This window comes from Pundamilia nyererei, unplaced genomic scaffold (assembly GCF_000239375.1).
Source record: "Pundamilia nyererei isolate P.nyererei 1_Seehausen unplaced genomic scaffold, PunNye1.0 scaffold00374, whole genome shotgun sequence".
Lineage (NCBI taxonomy): Eukaryota > Metazoa > Chordata > Actinopteri > Cichliformes > Cichlidae > Pundamilia > Pundamilia nyererei.
Window position 1 is genome coordinate 17,689 of NW_005187775.1, and position 16,072 is coordinate 33,760.

Consider the following 16,072-nt stretch of genomic DNA (forward strand, 5'->3'; position numbering starts at 1 on the left):
TGTTGTGCGTTTTGTTTTTCACTCGAGTCTCAAATTCACTTGGCCTTTAATCCGAGAAATAAAATCATAAAATATCGTGTATGAGTACCGTGACATTTCATGCACATTTTCTATCGAGTGTCCGCACGTTTGTTGCTTGTCGTTTGACATATCATAACCTGAAGTGACACATAAAAAGGTTAGGGTTAAAGTCAGGCTATCAGTAATGGTGTGCAGTGAGGAATGAAGTGACTTCCTATTTAACAGTTCCACATATCACACACTGATGTCTGAAGGATCGAGGATCTATATGAATAATGAGAAATACACTAAATTGAACTTGCTCATAAGATGTTTTCAATTTATCTCAGAAGTTCAGAAATTGAAAACGACATATAGAAAATAGCCTAAAGGTAGCTCAGTAAAATAAATACAGGATTGCAAAATTGCTCAATACAGTAAAAGGACCTCGGTTAAACAAAGGAAAAGCTTGTTTGTTTTTAAAGCAGCGCAATTACCACAAGTCAAAGTAAAATAAATTTAAATACTGCATAAAATGACAAAATGGCTTATTTTTATTAAAAGAAATACAAATCTGGTAAGAATCGGTGAGTTTGTGCGTAAAAGTGATTGACAGAAACACTTATACTAATCCAAATGTGATGAAATAAAGGCATACCGGTAAATAATCACTTTCAGTTCAGAGCACGGCACAGTGGAACTCAGCTTGGTGAAAGGAGCCAGAGTTTCCATGACCATAGGCGCAAATCTGTCAGGGACGCATCAAAGACGTCTCCTCATTAGGTTGGATGAAACTTACCATCCAACCTTTAATAGAGCTAAAGTACGTGTGCAACATCTGCTGCTTGAAAACATCTTGGAGCTTAAGAGTGATATATATGTGAATGTCATCTGCATAGCAGTGTTGGAAATTTTGATAAATGCTCAAAATGTGCTGAAGAGGAAACAATAAAGGTCCCAAAACAGGACACACACAATAGACGAGATGTGAAAGAGGACCTGAACTTGGTAACAATCGCTTTCTGTGGCTGTTTCTAATTTTTATTAATACTTTTTGATTTGATCTATAATTGATTAGACGATTGATTTTTAAGCGTGAGTGACAGAAATGTGAAAAGAAGCAAGGACTTGGATCGGAAACCAATGAAGCATTGATTATAGTGAGCGCACCGAGGCCAACAGACTGAAAGACATATTTGGACAAAGGTGCAAGTACAAGGTCAAGAGAGCACGAGGATGTTTTTATTGAATGAGTGATTTTTACCAACTTTCTAAAACAACAGACAAAGCAAACAGACACCAAAGATGGTGAAGGAGAATTTATATTTTTCACATTACTGTTTCTGTTTGTTATTGAAAAAATTACGAACGTAAGCATGCGGGTTAGGAATAATAATATCACTAACCGTGTTGAATAACCTGTCAGGTTTGCCTCTTACCTTTGAAATCTGGTTTGAAACATCGGCCTCACATCTCTCACTAAAAAAAGACTAACAGATCTTTTAGAGCAACACGTTAGCAAGAAAGTGAACTTGTGAACGCGTCGATCTCCACGAGCAAGAATGCTTTCATCATAAAGCTGTCAATTATCCAAGAGAAAGATTATAAAACAGGAACTAGCATTATCTAAAATGGAAAGATAATGATTATTAACCTCTTAAGCACCCATGCACCCAAAGATGGGTGCAAAAGGGAGGAGATCATGAAACCACTGGGGCCTTAACAGGTTAAAAGATTTGTTTAGGGATTGTAATCACGGTAAGGTGTTTGCTTGCAGCCAGAAGGGTTTGTCTGAATCCCTGAACTCTACTCGAGGTGCTGAGCGAGCACTGCCTTAACATGTTGATCCGCTGAGTCATTCTGGGTCATTGCATATTATTTCACTGTGGTTTTCTTAAGAATGAAAACATTCAGTGGCCTTTCGTGCCCTGTAGATCGGGGCTTTTTCATTCTGGAAAAGATTGCTTAAGATGGAGACTGATGCCTGGATCCTATCACTGCTGCACAATCTAAGCAGGAAACTGTTGAAGTTAAGTTTTCCATTTGTTTTTGTTGTGATTAAAAACATGTTTTTTCTAACACAGGAAGGAAATGACAGGTTTCCGAGTCTTCGTGTAAAATATAATGAAGCTGCTGTCACTACACTATTTCCGCTTTGAGCTAGCATGGTGAAACTTTTCCCAGAGATGGTTAACACAGCCCTATTTCTAAGGCAAATGTTAACTGAGCTGCACTGCGTCTTACACCCAAAACGTACCAGACTTGTTGGTCTATTTAAGTTGCACATGTGTGATGTTTAGTCATCATATTTGTAGGGAGTGATGAGCTCAGAGCCTTGACACCAAACTCTTAATAGTAATCCGCAGCCGTCATGAATCATCCCAAATGTGAGTTGTCTGACTGAGACATCAAAAAATACTAAACACACGAGTTAACAGGAATAAACATGATCAAAGCTAAAATGTAATTAATTTTAAACTTAAAAGTTGAAGCAAATTGTTTCTGTTTACCTTTTAACCCTCAACCGTGAAGCCTGTACACCTCACACATAAAAAAAGTTTTTTACATGACCTTTGAACAAAGATTGAACTGGAGACTTCATTGATGTCACAAAACTTCAGTTTGTCAGCAGCAGTTATCAACACAAATGCACAGGTTTTTAGGTGTTATCAGCTGTGCAGTCCTGTGAAAAACTATTTTTCTTCTATAAGAATTAAGAAGATGAGTAGCAGCCAGGTGCATCTAATCAAATGCAGGAAAACAATCACCTGTGTGTTAACAAACCATCGCAATCTTAGACGTGGCAGCAAGTTCATCCCAAAATGCAATGCTCAGAAAAACTATGACAAACATAAGAGCTGCATCTCAGACTCCACAGACCTCAATCAGCATGTTAAATCTTAAAGCTCACGATAGCACAAATAGAAAAAGCCTAAACAAATATGATCTTAATATCTGACCGCATTGCACAGTAGGACATTTGACGAAACCCAAACATGGAATAAACACCTCATGTCAATGCAGTGCAAATGCAGTGGTGGAAAGGTGATTTAGCTGACTTTGCAGCTACAGGACCTGGTTACCTTGCGGTCATTGATTTGACCATGAACTTCTCCATATACCAAAGTATTCTAGAGTCAAAACTGACAACTAAAGCTTCTCTGAAACTGGGTCATGCAACAGGACAACGGTCCCAAGCTTTTTTGACTTTATCCTTTTTCTCCTGCAAATGAAGTCAGGTGAGTTGTTGATTCTAGTCTTAAATATTTAATGTAACCTGTTATTTTGTCTGAGATTATTTCACTGGTGCAGTGTGAACATGTCTGGATAAGTTGGAGGTTTAAAGACAGCACAATGATGGTATCAGTGTCTTGGAGCTTTTGTGTATATGTTACTGGTTTTCAGTAAAACTAGTGATAAGAAGCACAAAGCTGTTTTTTATTTTATCAGCCAGATAAAATAAAAAGAGCCTGGAAGTCGGCTTTATCGGTGATAAGCAGCAGATAAGGGCATGTGAACTTGTCTGAGCATAAAAATCACATGATCACTTTAACCCAAATGTCATGCCTGCAGCTTACCTGCAACTTAGTCTGAAGCAGCAGCTGCATCCTGCAGAAGTCACCTAACCCTCTCTAGAGGGCACTGTTTCTGAGATTTGCTTGTAACTCAAATGTGAAAGTGCGTTTTTTCCTTTTGTATTGTTGTAAACTGAAAATATTCAGTTACTGATCCTTCGCATTTAGACTAAGCATCAAATATCTTTAACTTGTAAATTACAAAAAAAGAAGAAAAAGGTTTTCTTTTTGGTCTTTACTCAAATAAAGACTTTTTTGGAAACAGGAAAAGATGACACGCATCTGGCATGACTCATACTGAAAACCTTTCCTCCTTTAATTGTAGGAAAAGGAGAGTAACCAATAAGAACAAAGAGGTTCTTTTAGAAAAGCCGAGCACAGAGTAGTCACCCTGGATTATTGCAAAGCAGCACGTGGGCTCAAAGCAGTGACGGTTAACCCCTCAACATACACTTTCTTGCATTTTTATCCTGGTATTATATGTTCTTGCCATTGCTTTGGTTGCTCTTTGTTGGATCTAGGATTCTTTCTAATAAAACACAAACTATTAACTTGTATGGGGTAACGTCTAAGTTGTATTTTAAAGGTCAAATTATTTTTGGATCAAAAGGAATTTAAATCTTCTGAACTGTAAGCTTTAAATTGATTGTAACATTATTTTTTCCTCACAGATTCATATGTGTTTATATTATTTATGTTTACTCTGTAGTTTCTCTTGTAAGGTAACGTATGTAATGTGGGATTGCAACATTTCTGAATAGTTGTGCGTATATATCTATTGTGTCCTTCAAACAAAGCATGTCATAGTTATCTCCTGGTATCAGACTGCTTGTTGATGATATATGTTTGTATAAGATGTTATTTAAGACATGACATTCCAGTCATGTTTCCTACGTGAAGAAGTGTGGCTGGAATTCAAGGCTGTGTTTATTAATAGGTGAAACGATTACTCACTATTAGTATTTTTTTTCTAAAATGAAAGTGGAATCATTTCAGGGTCTGGGGAAATATTTTCCTTCATCATCATTTCTTTCATCGTGTCTCTTTCTACCTCTCGCTCCGTCTGTTATGTTAGAAAGACTAACGTGTTTCTTTATCTGAGGTAACTCGATGAAAGCATCCTCCTATTCTTTTCACATTTTAAATGCTCCCTGTGTGCTCACTGTAATGAATCCTTCCCTGGTCTCTGATCAGGTCCCTGGTAATTTTAAGCCACTTTTTAAAAACTCCAAGTTCGACCCGTCTCTTCTTGGCAGTTATAGATCCATCCCAAAAGTATTCCTAAAAACTGTTAATAATTGATCCTTTTCAGGCAGGCGTCTCCAGCAACATCTTGATTGTACTGTTTCTGTTATATCTGCTGGCTTTTGAGTGATAAGAAACATAGACATTTGAGAACATATAAAGACCTTTCTTATCACTACTATGCAGATGACATCTACGCTATATATATCTCCCTTAAGCCACAATGTGTTCCTAGACTTAAAGGTTGGCTGGCTGCCTCTTTTCTCCAACTTAGCGAAGCTCATGGAAACTTCAGGTTTCCTTACCACTAAATTACTTTACTAAAAGTTCTATGTGTAGGTTTAGACTCAGTCTTCACTTTGAATGCTTGTGTTAAATATCTGGCTTGGTGTTGTTTTTATGACTAATAGAGGTATCATCGTGCCGCGCCTATATTTCATCACATCTGGGTTATTGATTCATTTTTCATTTGTCTTAGCAAAGCTTCATTGAGACATATTTTCTCTGAGACTTCTCACTGAGTCTTCTAAGCACTTAAAGGTCACTGACGCGCCACATTAACTACAGAATCCACTTTAACATTTCGGATTTGGCTTTTAGAGCCCTGCATGAGAGAGTACTACTGTACAACACTTTAAATTTTCATCCCCAGCAGAGGTCATGTGACCAGGGCCTGCTGGCTGTACAGCACAAGACTGAGAACTAGGAGGCTGAGCTTTGATAGCAGCAGAAACTCTGAAATGCGTGGACTCCATGATCTGTTTTTAAAAAGCGCCTAAAATCTTTTTACACTTAGTTTTGGGTAAATTTTTGTTTTGTTGTGAAGCACTTTGTGGTATTTATCTTCAAAGGCGCTGTAAATATGTCTTATCTGAAACATTTTGGCACAATAAACTTTTGTTCTCGGAGGGATTTCTGCTTCTGCTCACTGATGTGTTTAATAGAAATGAGTTCACCATCGTTTGGGATTTGGACCCAATGTATTACCGACAGATATCTTAATAGATAAACATGGTGCTGCTGTGTTAGAGGTGGTAATCTAAGAAGCAGCTAAAGCAAATCTGTCCTTTTTATTTATTTATTTTTGCACATTTACAGTAAACTAGCCCTTGCGCCACGGGGAGGGGTTTCCACATTGACGGTGACGTGACGTCACCGGCCAGGGCTTTCCTCCATGACGTCAGGGGGCGGTGGGGCGGCAACCAGAGAGCGCGAGGCGACGCGGAGCGAGCTGCGGAGATTAGAGTTTTTGCGCTGCGCTCCCGGGGCGCAGGAAAATCAGAGTCCGCCGTCACCTGCCAGGAGACCCCCCGCCGAGCCCGAGAAGAGAGACAGAGGCTGGCACGGTAACGGAGGACGGTTTACACCCAGACTGTAGATCAGCGAGCCAAGCACAGGAGCACCGAAGCGGCCGCCGCATCGCTCCCCAGCCTCTCCTGTGGAAGAAATCCGGTCCTGAGCAGGGTGAGTGTCCGGTGATGAACCCTCTGCTGCATGAGCTGCTTAACAGACATGTCACGAATTTAAATGTGTCTCTTTATATTTGAATGTATGAGATAAATAAAACAAAACTGGCCGTAGATCTGTTTGCTACTAAAATAACTGTTTTCTGAATGGTCATTCAAAAAGCCTGATAGTCACAGGTGAGCTCAAAGCAAACCATCCACGTTTTTGGAAAAATCTCAGTCATGTAGGCTGTTTAAATACAGCGAGGACGAGCCCAGCTGCTGCAGTGTAACCCTAAACTATGGAAGCAGAATGTCCAAGTCATCCTGAGAGTTAAAACGCTGCCCTGGCTTTGCCTTTAAAACACATTCCTGTCTGTTCTGCCACTCCCCGGTCACTCTGCTCTAAGGACACCGTGTATTTTCCATAAAAGATGGGAAAAAATACATTAAACATGACTGTGAAAACGAAGCTGGCAGCAGAAGCCTTACATGATAATAAAACGCAGTGTTAGAGGAGGTGTTACAGAAGCTTAGAGCTCCTCAAACACTCCTCACAGGAATATGAATATTTATGTTTTGGGGGCTTTTACTTCTGTTTCAGGCCAGATTTTCTGAACCGCCGGGGTGTGGTGACCATCACCAGCACCCCAGTGTAGGGTTTTCTGAAACGCTCAAACTAAAAGCAGCACAACCAAATACAAGTGAGCCAGCACGAACTGGTGCCCTTGCAGATGTTATGAATCAGATAAGGAGCTGAAATGAGTTGTAAATAATGACATGATTCAGTTCTGATGTTGGGATGAGAGCTCAGGCTTAATGAGGCGTCCCCGTTTGTGTCACGTTTCCATATAGTTATTTGACATCCTTGTAAATAGTGTTTAAAGGCTTAAAGAAAAACTCTTTAACTGCCGTACTGGTCTTGGTGAATGACACATCAAATAGTAGATTTGCTTAGATTTACAGATTGTGATGATGTTTCTTTTTTTTTTTCAAGTCACCCCTTAAATAACCAATACTAATATTTATCTTTTTATGACTGGAGTGCAGGTGAGTCAGCATGATGAGTTTGTTTTGATTCTTTGAATGTGGCATAGACGTGACACAGTCTGTAAATCTGTCTGGCTGGTTTTCGTAAAGTAGGCCTGTTATCAGTGTTGACCGGGCCTTTTACTAAACAGGAACTATTTCCTGCACATTGTTTTTATTCTCAGCGTGTATGATTCACATGTCAAAATGATTTTCACGTAATACGCAGCCTTTGTGCTTCACCTCAATCCATCATCTGCCTTTAAGACAACTTTCTTGTGATTGGCTAGCCCTCGTAAACAGAAGGTTTTACCAGCAGGTGGGTGAAGCTGCTGGGATGATAAACTGAGCATTTAGAGCAGTTTGAAGCCTGAGCTTTTGGCTCACAGGGATCAGTTGTACTCTTTTCATGTCTGTTATGCAACGAAATATTTATAACACACAATAAGGAAAAGCATAAAAACAAAGAGGATGCATAAAGTCAATTAATAGTCAATTATTACCTCTCCCAGAGCGTGATGATACCTTTGAATGGCCAGTGCTGTTTTGTTTTAAGGTCACATTTTGAATACCTTTCCCCATCCTAGAAAAAGGCAATATAGCCAGGATTTTTTTAATCCTTATGTTATATCAGATAAATTTTGTCAGTTAACCAAAAAAAGGGCCAAATATCAGTTAATATCATTTAATAACAGGTTTATTACGGTGAACCTGTAAAATTAATAGCAGGAGAAAATGCCAAAAAATGCATGTTTGACATAGTTTGAGGCCACTAGAGTGCGCTGACAAATGTATTTTTTCTTCTGTAAAACGTTTTAAAGTCAATCTAATTGTTTTTAAAATTTCAAAGATCTGTATTGACCTCGAGAAACACATTCTGTTCTCTCTGTGTTTGCGTGGGCTTTCTCCAGGATCTCACATGTAGAGTCCATCAAAAAAAAGTACATGGGTAGTGTAGCCGAGTGCTGTTTTTAACTGTGGTTGTGGATAAGTGGAACTGGGCTGTTATCATTTTATTTAATGGACTGGACCAATGTGCCAAATGTAATCTATGTTTAATAGGATCAGTAGAATGGAGTCGAATCCAAAGCACCTGATTAGTGCAGCACTAAAAACACAGAGATGTAAAATAGTACTTTGAACACATCTGTTCAAGGAACTGTGTTTAAATTTTAATCTCTAATGTCTCGGTCTTCAGCTTGTTAGCTTTAAATGTTTTGTTTAACAAATCTATTTGCATACTGAGCTGCCTGGAAGCATCTCCAGAGACGTTTTACAGGACAGGTGCAGCTGTAAAAAAAAAATCAGTCATAGAACATTATTAAAACATTTAACAGTCTTAAAATTTTCACTGAAAAAGCCTTTCAAAGCAATAGGTAAGGAATATGGTGTCATCTGAACCAAACCGCATTAAGCACAGCATATTGTACAAAGAAGTGAAGTTAAAAAGTGTTACAAGTGACTATATTTGGAGAGGATTACCTCATCCACAGGAGTTTCAAGTTTCTGTGCCATTACGAGTTTCAGGTTACAGACAATAGCCGGGAATTACACCCTCAGATGGACTGTGTGTGTGTGTGTGTGCTGTTGTTTCCTTTCTGAAACCTGAATCCACTCATTCAGTTTACTACTACTGCCGCTCGCCCCGTCCCTCGCTGTGCGTGCCTCAGTTTGTGTGTTATGAGGAGATGCATAGGAGCTCAGAGGTTTCCTCTCAGTCACCGCAGCGGCTCTCGGCCTCACATTAAACATTCAACAACTCAGCAGTATGGCTCCTGAATGCTCCTCTAATTATAGAAGCTCCCAGCCTGATTCTCTCTACCTCCACCTTCCACTGCATCGCTCTGGACTCTCAGCGTACTTTATGTGTGTGCGTGTGTGTGGGAGAGGTGTTAATGAGCGTCAGTGGGAGAGAGAGAAAACTCAAACTCTCCATTTGTGTACCCATCTGCCTCCCCTGCTTGAATCCCTTAAGAATATCATTTTATGTGTTTCCAGATAGATAGATATTAGTCACTAAGACAGTATTTGTGGTAACTTTATCGAGCAGGGCAAATTCTTCTTTAGTCATTTCTTATAAATTGCAGTTATTACTCATCACTAGAGCTGATTTCTGTTCTTTGCCTGTCGACTGATTTATAGAAAATATCCGGTGTTAGTGTGAAGTAGAGCCAAAGTCAGTCAGCTAGCTAGTAAATTTGTCCATGAAAAGAATCTAAGTGGCAAATATTTTAAAAATGATCAAATAAAAACGCAAAAATTTAATGGCCAAACAATCAATCACTTAATTTGTACAGTATACTGCAGATAAAGAGAAAAGCATTGTTACTATAGCCCCTAAGGCACTATAGGTCACATTTTCTAGCACGTTGTGGAAGCACAAGCTGGGTTTTGGTGTTTTAAAAAAAGTGCGTATAGGAGGTGGAAACTGTGAGATTTTTGCCACTGATTTGTTTTCGTTCCTTTCTGAAGGTGTGAAATAAAGAGAGGAGAACATTTAAATCAAGCACACAAAAAGATTTACGGTACTAACATTTACAACTGCAAATTGTGCCGATATTTAATGCCAACAAAGCAGCGCAGCTTCTGAAACTCACCTGTAAAACTAGCCACACCTATGAGTGCTAATGGGAGACTGTGCTCACACACCTTGGCATTAGTCTGATTGCAAAGATCCAAAACAGATAAAACCACAAACTACAATTTAAAAAAAGAGTGAGAGCTAACTAAAACACTACTATGTACTCACAAAACTAACAAAAATAAAATGTAGTTTTATTTTTTGTCATATAGGGTGAATAGTCAACCATTCCAAGCACAAATCATTTTGTTGCAGGAATATCTACATGAAGTGTTTTATTTCTATTGTATTGTCTAATCTGAGCTTCAGAAATCTTACCACCCACTTTGCAAATAAAACTAAAACAAAGACTAAAAACTGAGCAAAACTAAACTGAAACTACCCACACTGGAAAGTAACTCAAACCTAAATATAAGACATAAAACTAATGATAAACTAAGTAACTCTGATTTCCAACACTCTTGGTTCGTATTTCGCAACGTTTCTCCTTCTGGCTCTGTTTTGGTCTCCACCACCTCCTGAGAGAATGGGTAGCAGTGTGGCTGCTAGCTAGTTTGCTAGCCAATTGCAACTAAAGTCAAACCAAAACAGTGACTCTGAAGGCTTCAGATCCAAAACAGCAGCTAAAAAGAAGCTAAAACACCAGCTTTAAATAGTCACATTTACTGTACAGTCTTAACCTTAAAACCATATCTAAACATTTAACCACAAAGAATAATAAACCAAGTAGCTATTAAAATGAATCTCATGCCTGGTTGTTCTCATTATCAGGTTATGTCTGCACCAAAGTCCCAAACTGATGCCTAACGTTAATTATCAAATGTATGACACTAATAGTTCCTGAAACAAATTATTCTGCATCTTCAGTAATCAGTAACAGGCCTCAGAGATGGATGGATAGAAAGATTAGAGGCACAGAGTGAATGCAGCAGCAGTAAAGTGCTGATATGGAAAGTGGCCAACAGCGTTGTCCAGTTCCAGAGAAAAAGGGAGTGGGAACAGAATAAATAGATGGCACAGCTTCATGCGGGTGATTCAAATATTTTATTCTATTCAAATTCATTTCACAGGGAAGGAAGCTCAAGTTTTTAATCTGCTTCTTGTTGTGGTGCCATGTGAATAGATGACCTTTTTAAAATTTACCTGAAGCTCTCTTCATTAATCAGACTTTCTGTTATTCACGGGATGCAGAGTTTGTCTGTTTTAAGATGTTTCCTTTCTTTGTCTTTGAGAGTTCTGACTCTCTGTGTTAATCCAAAATTCAATAAAAATATCAGTCATTAAAAAAGAAAGCAACAAGCTTAGGGTGAGCCAAATTTGACAAGCTGTTTGTAAATGTTCTCAGGGGAGAGGCTTATATAAACACACACACACACACTCTGATAGTATGCAGGTCTTGTGTGTGTGCTCGTTTCCAAGGAAGAGGCTGTACGAGCTGCATTTCCACAGAATATTATCCATTATCAGCATCATCGCCCAGCTCATTCTGCTTGGCTTACAAAATAAAACTGATATAAAAATCATGTGATCTTCATCAGAAAATGCTTTTTAGAGAAATGTGACTTAGTCTCTCTGCAGACCTTTTTGCACTCAAAACCCTTACAGTAAAACTAGGTGTTTAAAGTAAGCGCTCATTTTCTTTTGAACGCAACTTAAATGAAAGCGAAACAGTTTCATTTTTTTCAGCCCACGCTGAAAAAAATTGCCAGCTAATCTTATCAGCGCACAATCTCTTTCAGATGTATGCAATTGCTGAGGCGTGGTTGATTGTGAAATAAAAGTATGATTAGTGATACAAAGTTGCACGTAAATAAAATTAACAGTGTGAAATAATCACTAAATGTGACAGACTAGAGTTTTGGCAGCAGTGAATTTATTGGTGTTAACATTTTAGTACATTTTTAAATGATATTCAGGGTTTTTTTGTACTATATATGAAGCCAAAACATGCTAGGATTTTAAAAGCAAGACTGTCTAGTTCCAGATCCTTTAGGTTTAAGCATGATTTTCTTGTTAACAGTTAAAGAGGGCAGGATGGTGGTTAGCACTGTTGCCTCACAGCAAGAAGGTCCTGAGTTTAAATTCAGGGTCTTTCTGTGTGGCGGCAATGTTCTCTCCGGGTACTCCGGCTTCCTCTCACACTCCAAAGACATGCAGGTAGTGGGGTTAGGTTAATTGGAAACACTAAATTGCCCATAGGTGTGAATGTGAGTGCAAATGGTTGTTTGTGTCTATGTGTTAGCCCTGCGACAGACTAGCAACCTGTCCAGGGTGGACCCTGCCTCTTGCCCCAAGACAGCTGGGATAGTCTCCATCTTCAACACCGCTGTGTTGGCTTTTTTCAGTCAGAAGTGACTGCTGGTATGCTTGGTTAACAAGCTACATTTATAGTCTCTTATTGTTCAACACACAAACAACGTACTAGAGTTCCACGCAGGAAAACCTGAACCCGACTTCTTGGAGAGGCTGAACCAAACTGTAGTGCTTTAACTGCTTAAAGACAAAAAAGAGACCATCCATACGGCCCGAAACCGGTTTATGTACCGGAGTGTAAACACGCTTTAATGCTGTAAAGTTGGCCATGTTAGCATGGGAATCTTGGGGATTGACTTCCTTCTGGGGACAGCCTCCAGGGCCCACAGGGGCACTACAGTTTTTGGCACTTTCGTGTTGGCTTGCTTTTTTAGCCCTGGAGGCTGCCAGCCCTGATACATACCAAACATGGAACAAGATAAATTTCCTGGCATGACTTTCATGAAGTAAAATGGTAATGACCCATATAAGTCAGTTTAAATTACGTAACCTTTATATCTTTTATATGTAGTTATATTTCTAAACTATCACAATTAAGTTAATCGATTTGTGCAAAAAGGTTTTACGGATTTATCTCGGCCACCTTGTGGTCATGGTTGCTCTGCCCCGTGATATTTTTGTTCACGTACCCAACAATTTCCATCTCCTTAATACATCCAGATCTTCACCTCAGTGAGGCTAACTTCTATTCGTTGATAAAGACATCATTTTCTTCTTTTACAGGTGTTTTAACTGGAATTTTATGAGACACTTTTATAGTTGTGAATGACAGGAAGCTCATAATGAAAGAGAAATGGTTGGCATTTAAAACATCAACCAGGAATCACTCAGTCGTTACCAAAACTAGTTCTTGTATTTCCCATGACCGTCCTCCTGCAGGTTGCAGGTGTGAATACTTGAATGTTTGACGCTCATTGGGAACAACAGGTAGTGGCCGTTGTGAATAACTATAAAGAAATGATTTGTGCAATGAGGCAATACAGCGGAAAGAAGTTGAGTATGACCAGATGGCCGTGATTCAGCAGTAAAGTATGAGGTCGTTATTATTATAACCCTGATGAGCAGCCATGATATCTAATCGTGCTAATAGTGCTCCGAAGAAGCAACCTTGGCCGATCAACCGTGACAGTGTTTTTTGCTTGACTTCTTCTTGTGAAGGAACATTTAGACGTTAGTCATGTATGGAGGGCCACGAGTGCCAAAATGAATTAAATAAATACATTTTTAATGATTTAATATTGAATAGAAAATGTCTTAAATGAAATTCATTATTTACCAGTTTTATTAATTAATAACACATTGAATTAATTTTTTAATGATGTATTTCTTTAATTTGTTTTGGCACTCATGGCCCTCCACAGTGGTATGCATGTGCTGCTACTATGGAGGTCTAAACGTTTAAAGTGTTTTATTTTTTCGACATCAGGGCTTTACAGTTGATCTCTCACTCGCTCATTCGCCCATACAGCTGTGCAGCTGACATGCAAAGTGCTGTCTTACCAGTACCCTGGGAAATTTTGGCATGTGAAGCGGGACCCGAGATGGCCCGTGCAAACCATTAATAACAATAAGGGTCAAACTGTGCATAACAACAGAAGAATGACCACTTTACTGCCAAGTTCAACAAAGCATTTATGAAACAATAAATAATGGGTCACATGCTTTTATTAGCTGCATTCTTCGAAGACACTGATGAAGACGTAAGTTCCTCCTAGAAGTTCTGGCACAAGTTCACAGAAATTCAGCGTTGTGCTGCAGTTGCTCTGCAAAAACACACAGAGGCATTTTTACAACAGGGCCAGCTAGCCTATTAGCTTATTGATTCTAATTAGCTGTCTTCTCTGAAGACACACAGGCACACACACACATTGTGCATTATTAGCTGCTGGTTGAGAAGGGGGACCACCTGTTCCACTCCTGGCCCCCGCTCTCAGATTAGCAGGGCTTTACTCGGTATCACTACAAACAGGATAACAGCCTGAGCCGAGCTGTTTGCTCTCTGCGGACTTTCTCGTGTTGTCATCAGTCGGTTTAGACTGCAGCCTTTTAGCTGACGCTTTTATCCGAACTGATAAGATGCCTTCGAATGAGCTGAGCGCAACAACAGGATAATCAGTTTAGGCTGATTTGATGTGTTTCGTGAAAGACTGGAAAGAAATGTTAAGTGGCGTTTGCTTTATTGAGGTTGTGCCTGGTGGCATATTGAATCTGCCACCACATGTTTGTGTTTATATATTTTAGAATCTGGGAGAGCAGGAGGAAAACATCCATCAAAGGTCAAAGGAGGGGCTGCCATCGCCCCTATATAACAATTTTTAATCCATAGAGGATGAAACTCTGTTCCTCAGGCAGATCTGCAGCTGCACAAGAGGAATGAGCCAATGAGAAAAAGAAAGATCAGAGTCAAAGCAGCCTGACATTTTTCTCTGGAATCAGCAAAGACAATAAACTTCAGTCAAGTTCTTAGGAATGGGAGGGTTTAGGCACTTTGGCTGAAACCCAGAGTGGAGGAGAGATGTGTCTTGTAAACACAAAAGGCTGCAGCCTGTCACGTCATTACTTAGAAAGCTCTGCGGTTAGGTTTGCAGCAAGGTAATTTATATAATAATGGAGGGTTTTTAATACTACTTTGCATAGAGTCAAATTAATATTTTGCTTCATCACTGTTGTTTGTGTAGATATTAATTTACTGGCCATGCTCAGACCATTACTTACCTTAGGGCTGTATAGAAACTCATTTTGTTCCCACTTAACAAATAAACATGGGCTGAATAGTCGGCTTTTTCCCCATGCATGCATGCCGTCGTACACCACTAGGACTCATTTAAACTAAGTGTTTTTTTCTAAGCTAATTTTGTATTGTTGATAAAGCTCGTGTGTTTGATATTATAATGAGTTTCAGGAGATTGCAAGCTAATGCTCTCCCAGCACCGGACCCAATCCCAGATAAATGGGAGAGTTGCATCAGGGAGGGCATCCGGCATAAAATCTGTGCCAAATCAAACAAGCAGGTCCATCCACTGTGGCGAAGCCTTGGGAGCTAAGAAAGCAGCTGAAAGTTATTATAGTTAAAGTTTTTTTAGTGATACAACAGCAGGCTAATAGTTTATTTGGATTTTTAAAAAAAGTAAATTATCGTCTGAAAATGTGTGCACAACATGTTCTAAATGGGAACACTTCCCCAATCATGTAATACAAGTCCTTCATGTACAAAGCTCCCTAATTGTATCTGTGTTTGCCCCCGGTTGTAGATTAAACTGCCGAAACCACAAAAAGTATAATTAGTTTCAGTTTCAGCCGCTTCATCTATTATGTGTTATCGTTTTTAATAGATAAAGAGCTAGTGGTGTGTTATTATCACATATCGTATCAGATTTTTCCACAGGGACTTCATTAAACGCGAATCTGTGAGCTGTTCATGTATGTTCACCTCACCTTCGTGTGTGTTTGTGTGTGTATGTGTGTGTTGTAGCGTGAACCCTGTGCGGACAATGACGAGGCAGGCGGCGAGTCGTGTTATATAACAGCAATTAGTTCTGACAGCTGCACACCTGTAGCGCACAGCTGATTACTTCGAACTGCATGTTGGTGTGAATGTTCGTGTGCGTGTCATTGTGTGTGTGTGTGTGTGTGTGTGTGTGTGTGTGTGTGTGTGTGTGTGTGTGTGTCCAATCATCCTTCATCATGGCCTCTAATGTGGAGTAACCTGCTAGCAGGGCCCACATTAGCTGAATCATTTCAGTCTTACAATCCATGCTGCATACCGGGCTTGCACTAATGGTGAGTTAGCTGGAAAATGTCCATCCCAAAGTTCCCACTGCACCGTTTCATCAAGGGTCAAAAAGATGAATAGAAATATATTCAGTAAAAGGCAACAAGTCAAG

At 39.4% G+C, this 16,072-nt stretch overlaps 1 protein-coding gene across 1 annotated transcript in view; it reads left to right on the forward strand.

The window, feature by feature from the left end:
- The first annotated feature begins 6,014 nt into the window (after window positions 1-6,014).
- The window catches only part of rnf19b (ring finger protein 19B), a 40,229-nt gene continuing 30,171 nt past the window's right edge, over window positions 6,015-16,072 (forward strand). The window contains exon 1 of the mRNA XM_005752708.1: window positions 6,015-6,284. The gene's annotated coding sequence lies outside the window, so the exon portion shown is untranslated. The remainder of the gene's footprint in view (window positions 6,285-16,072) is intronic.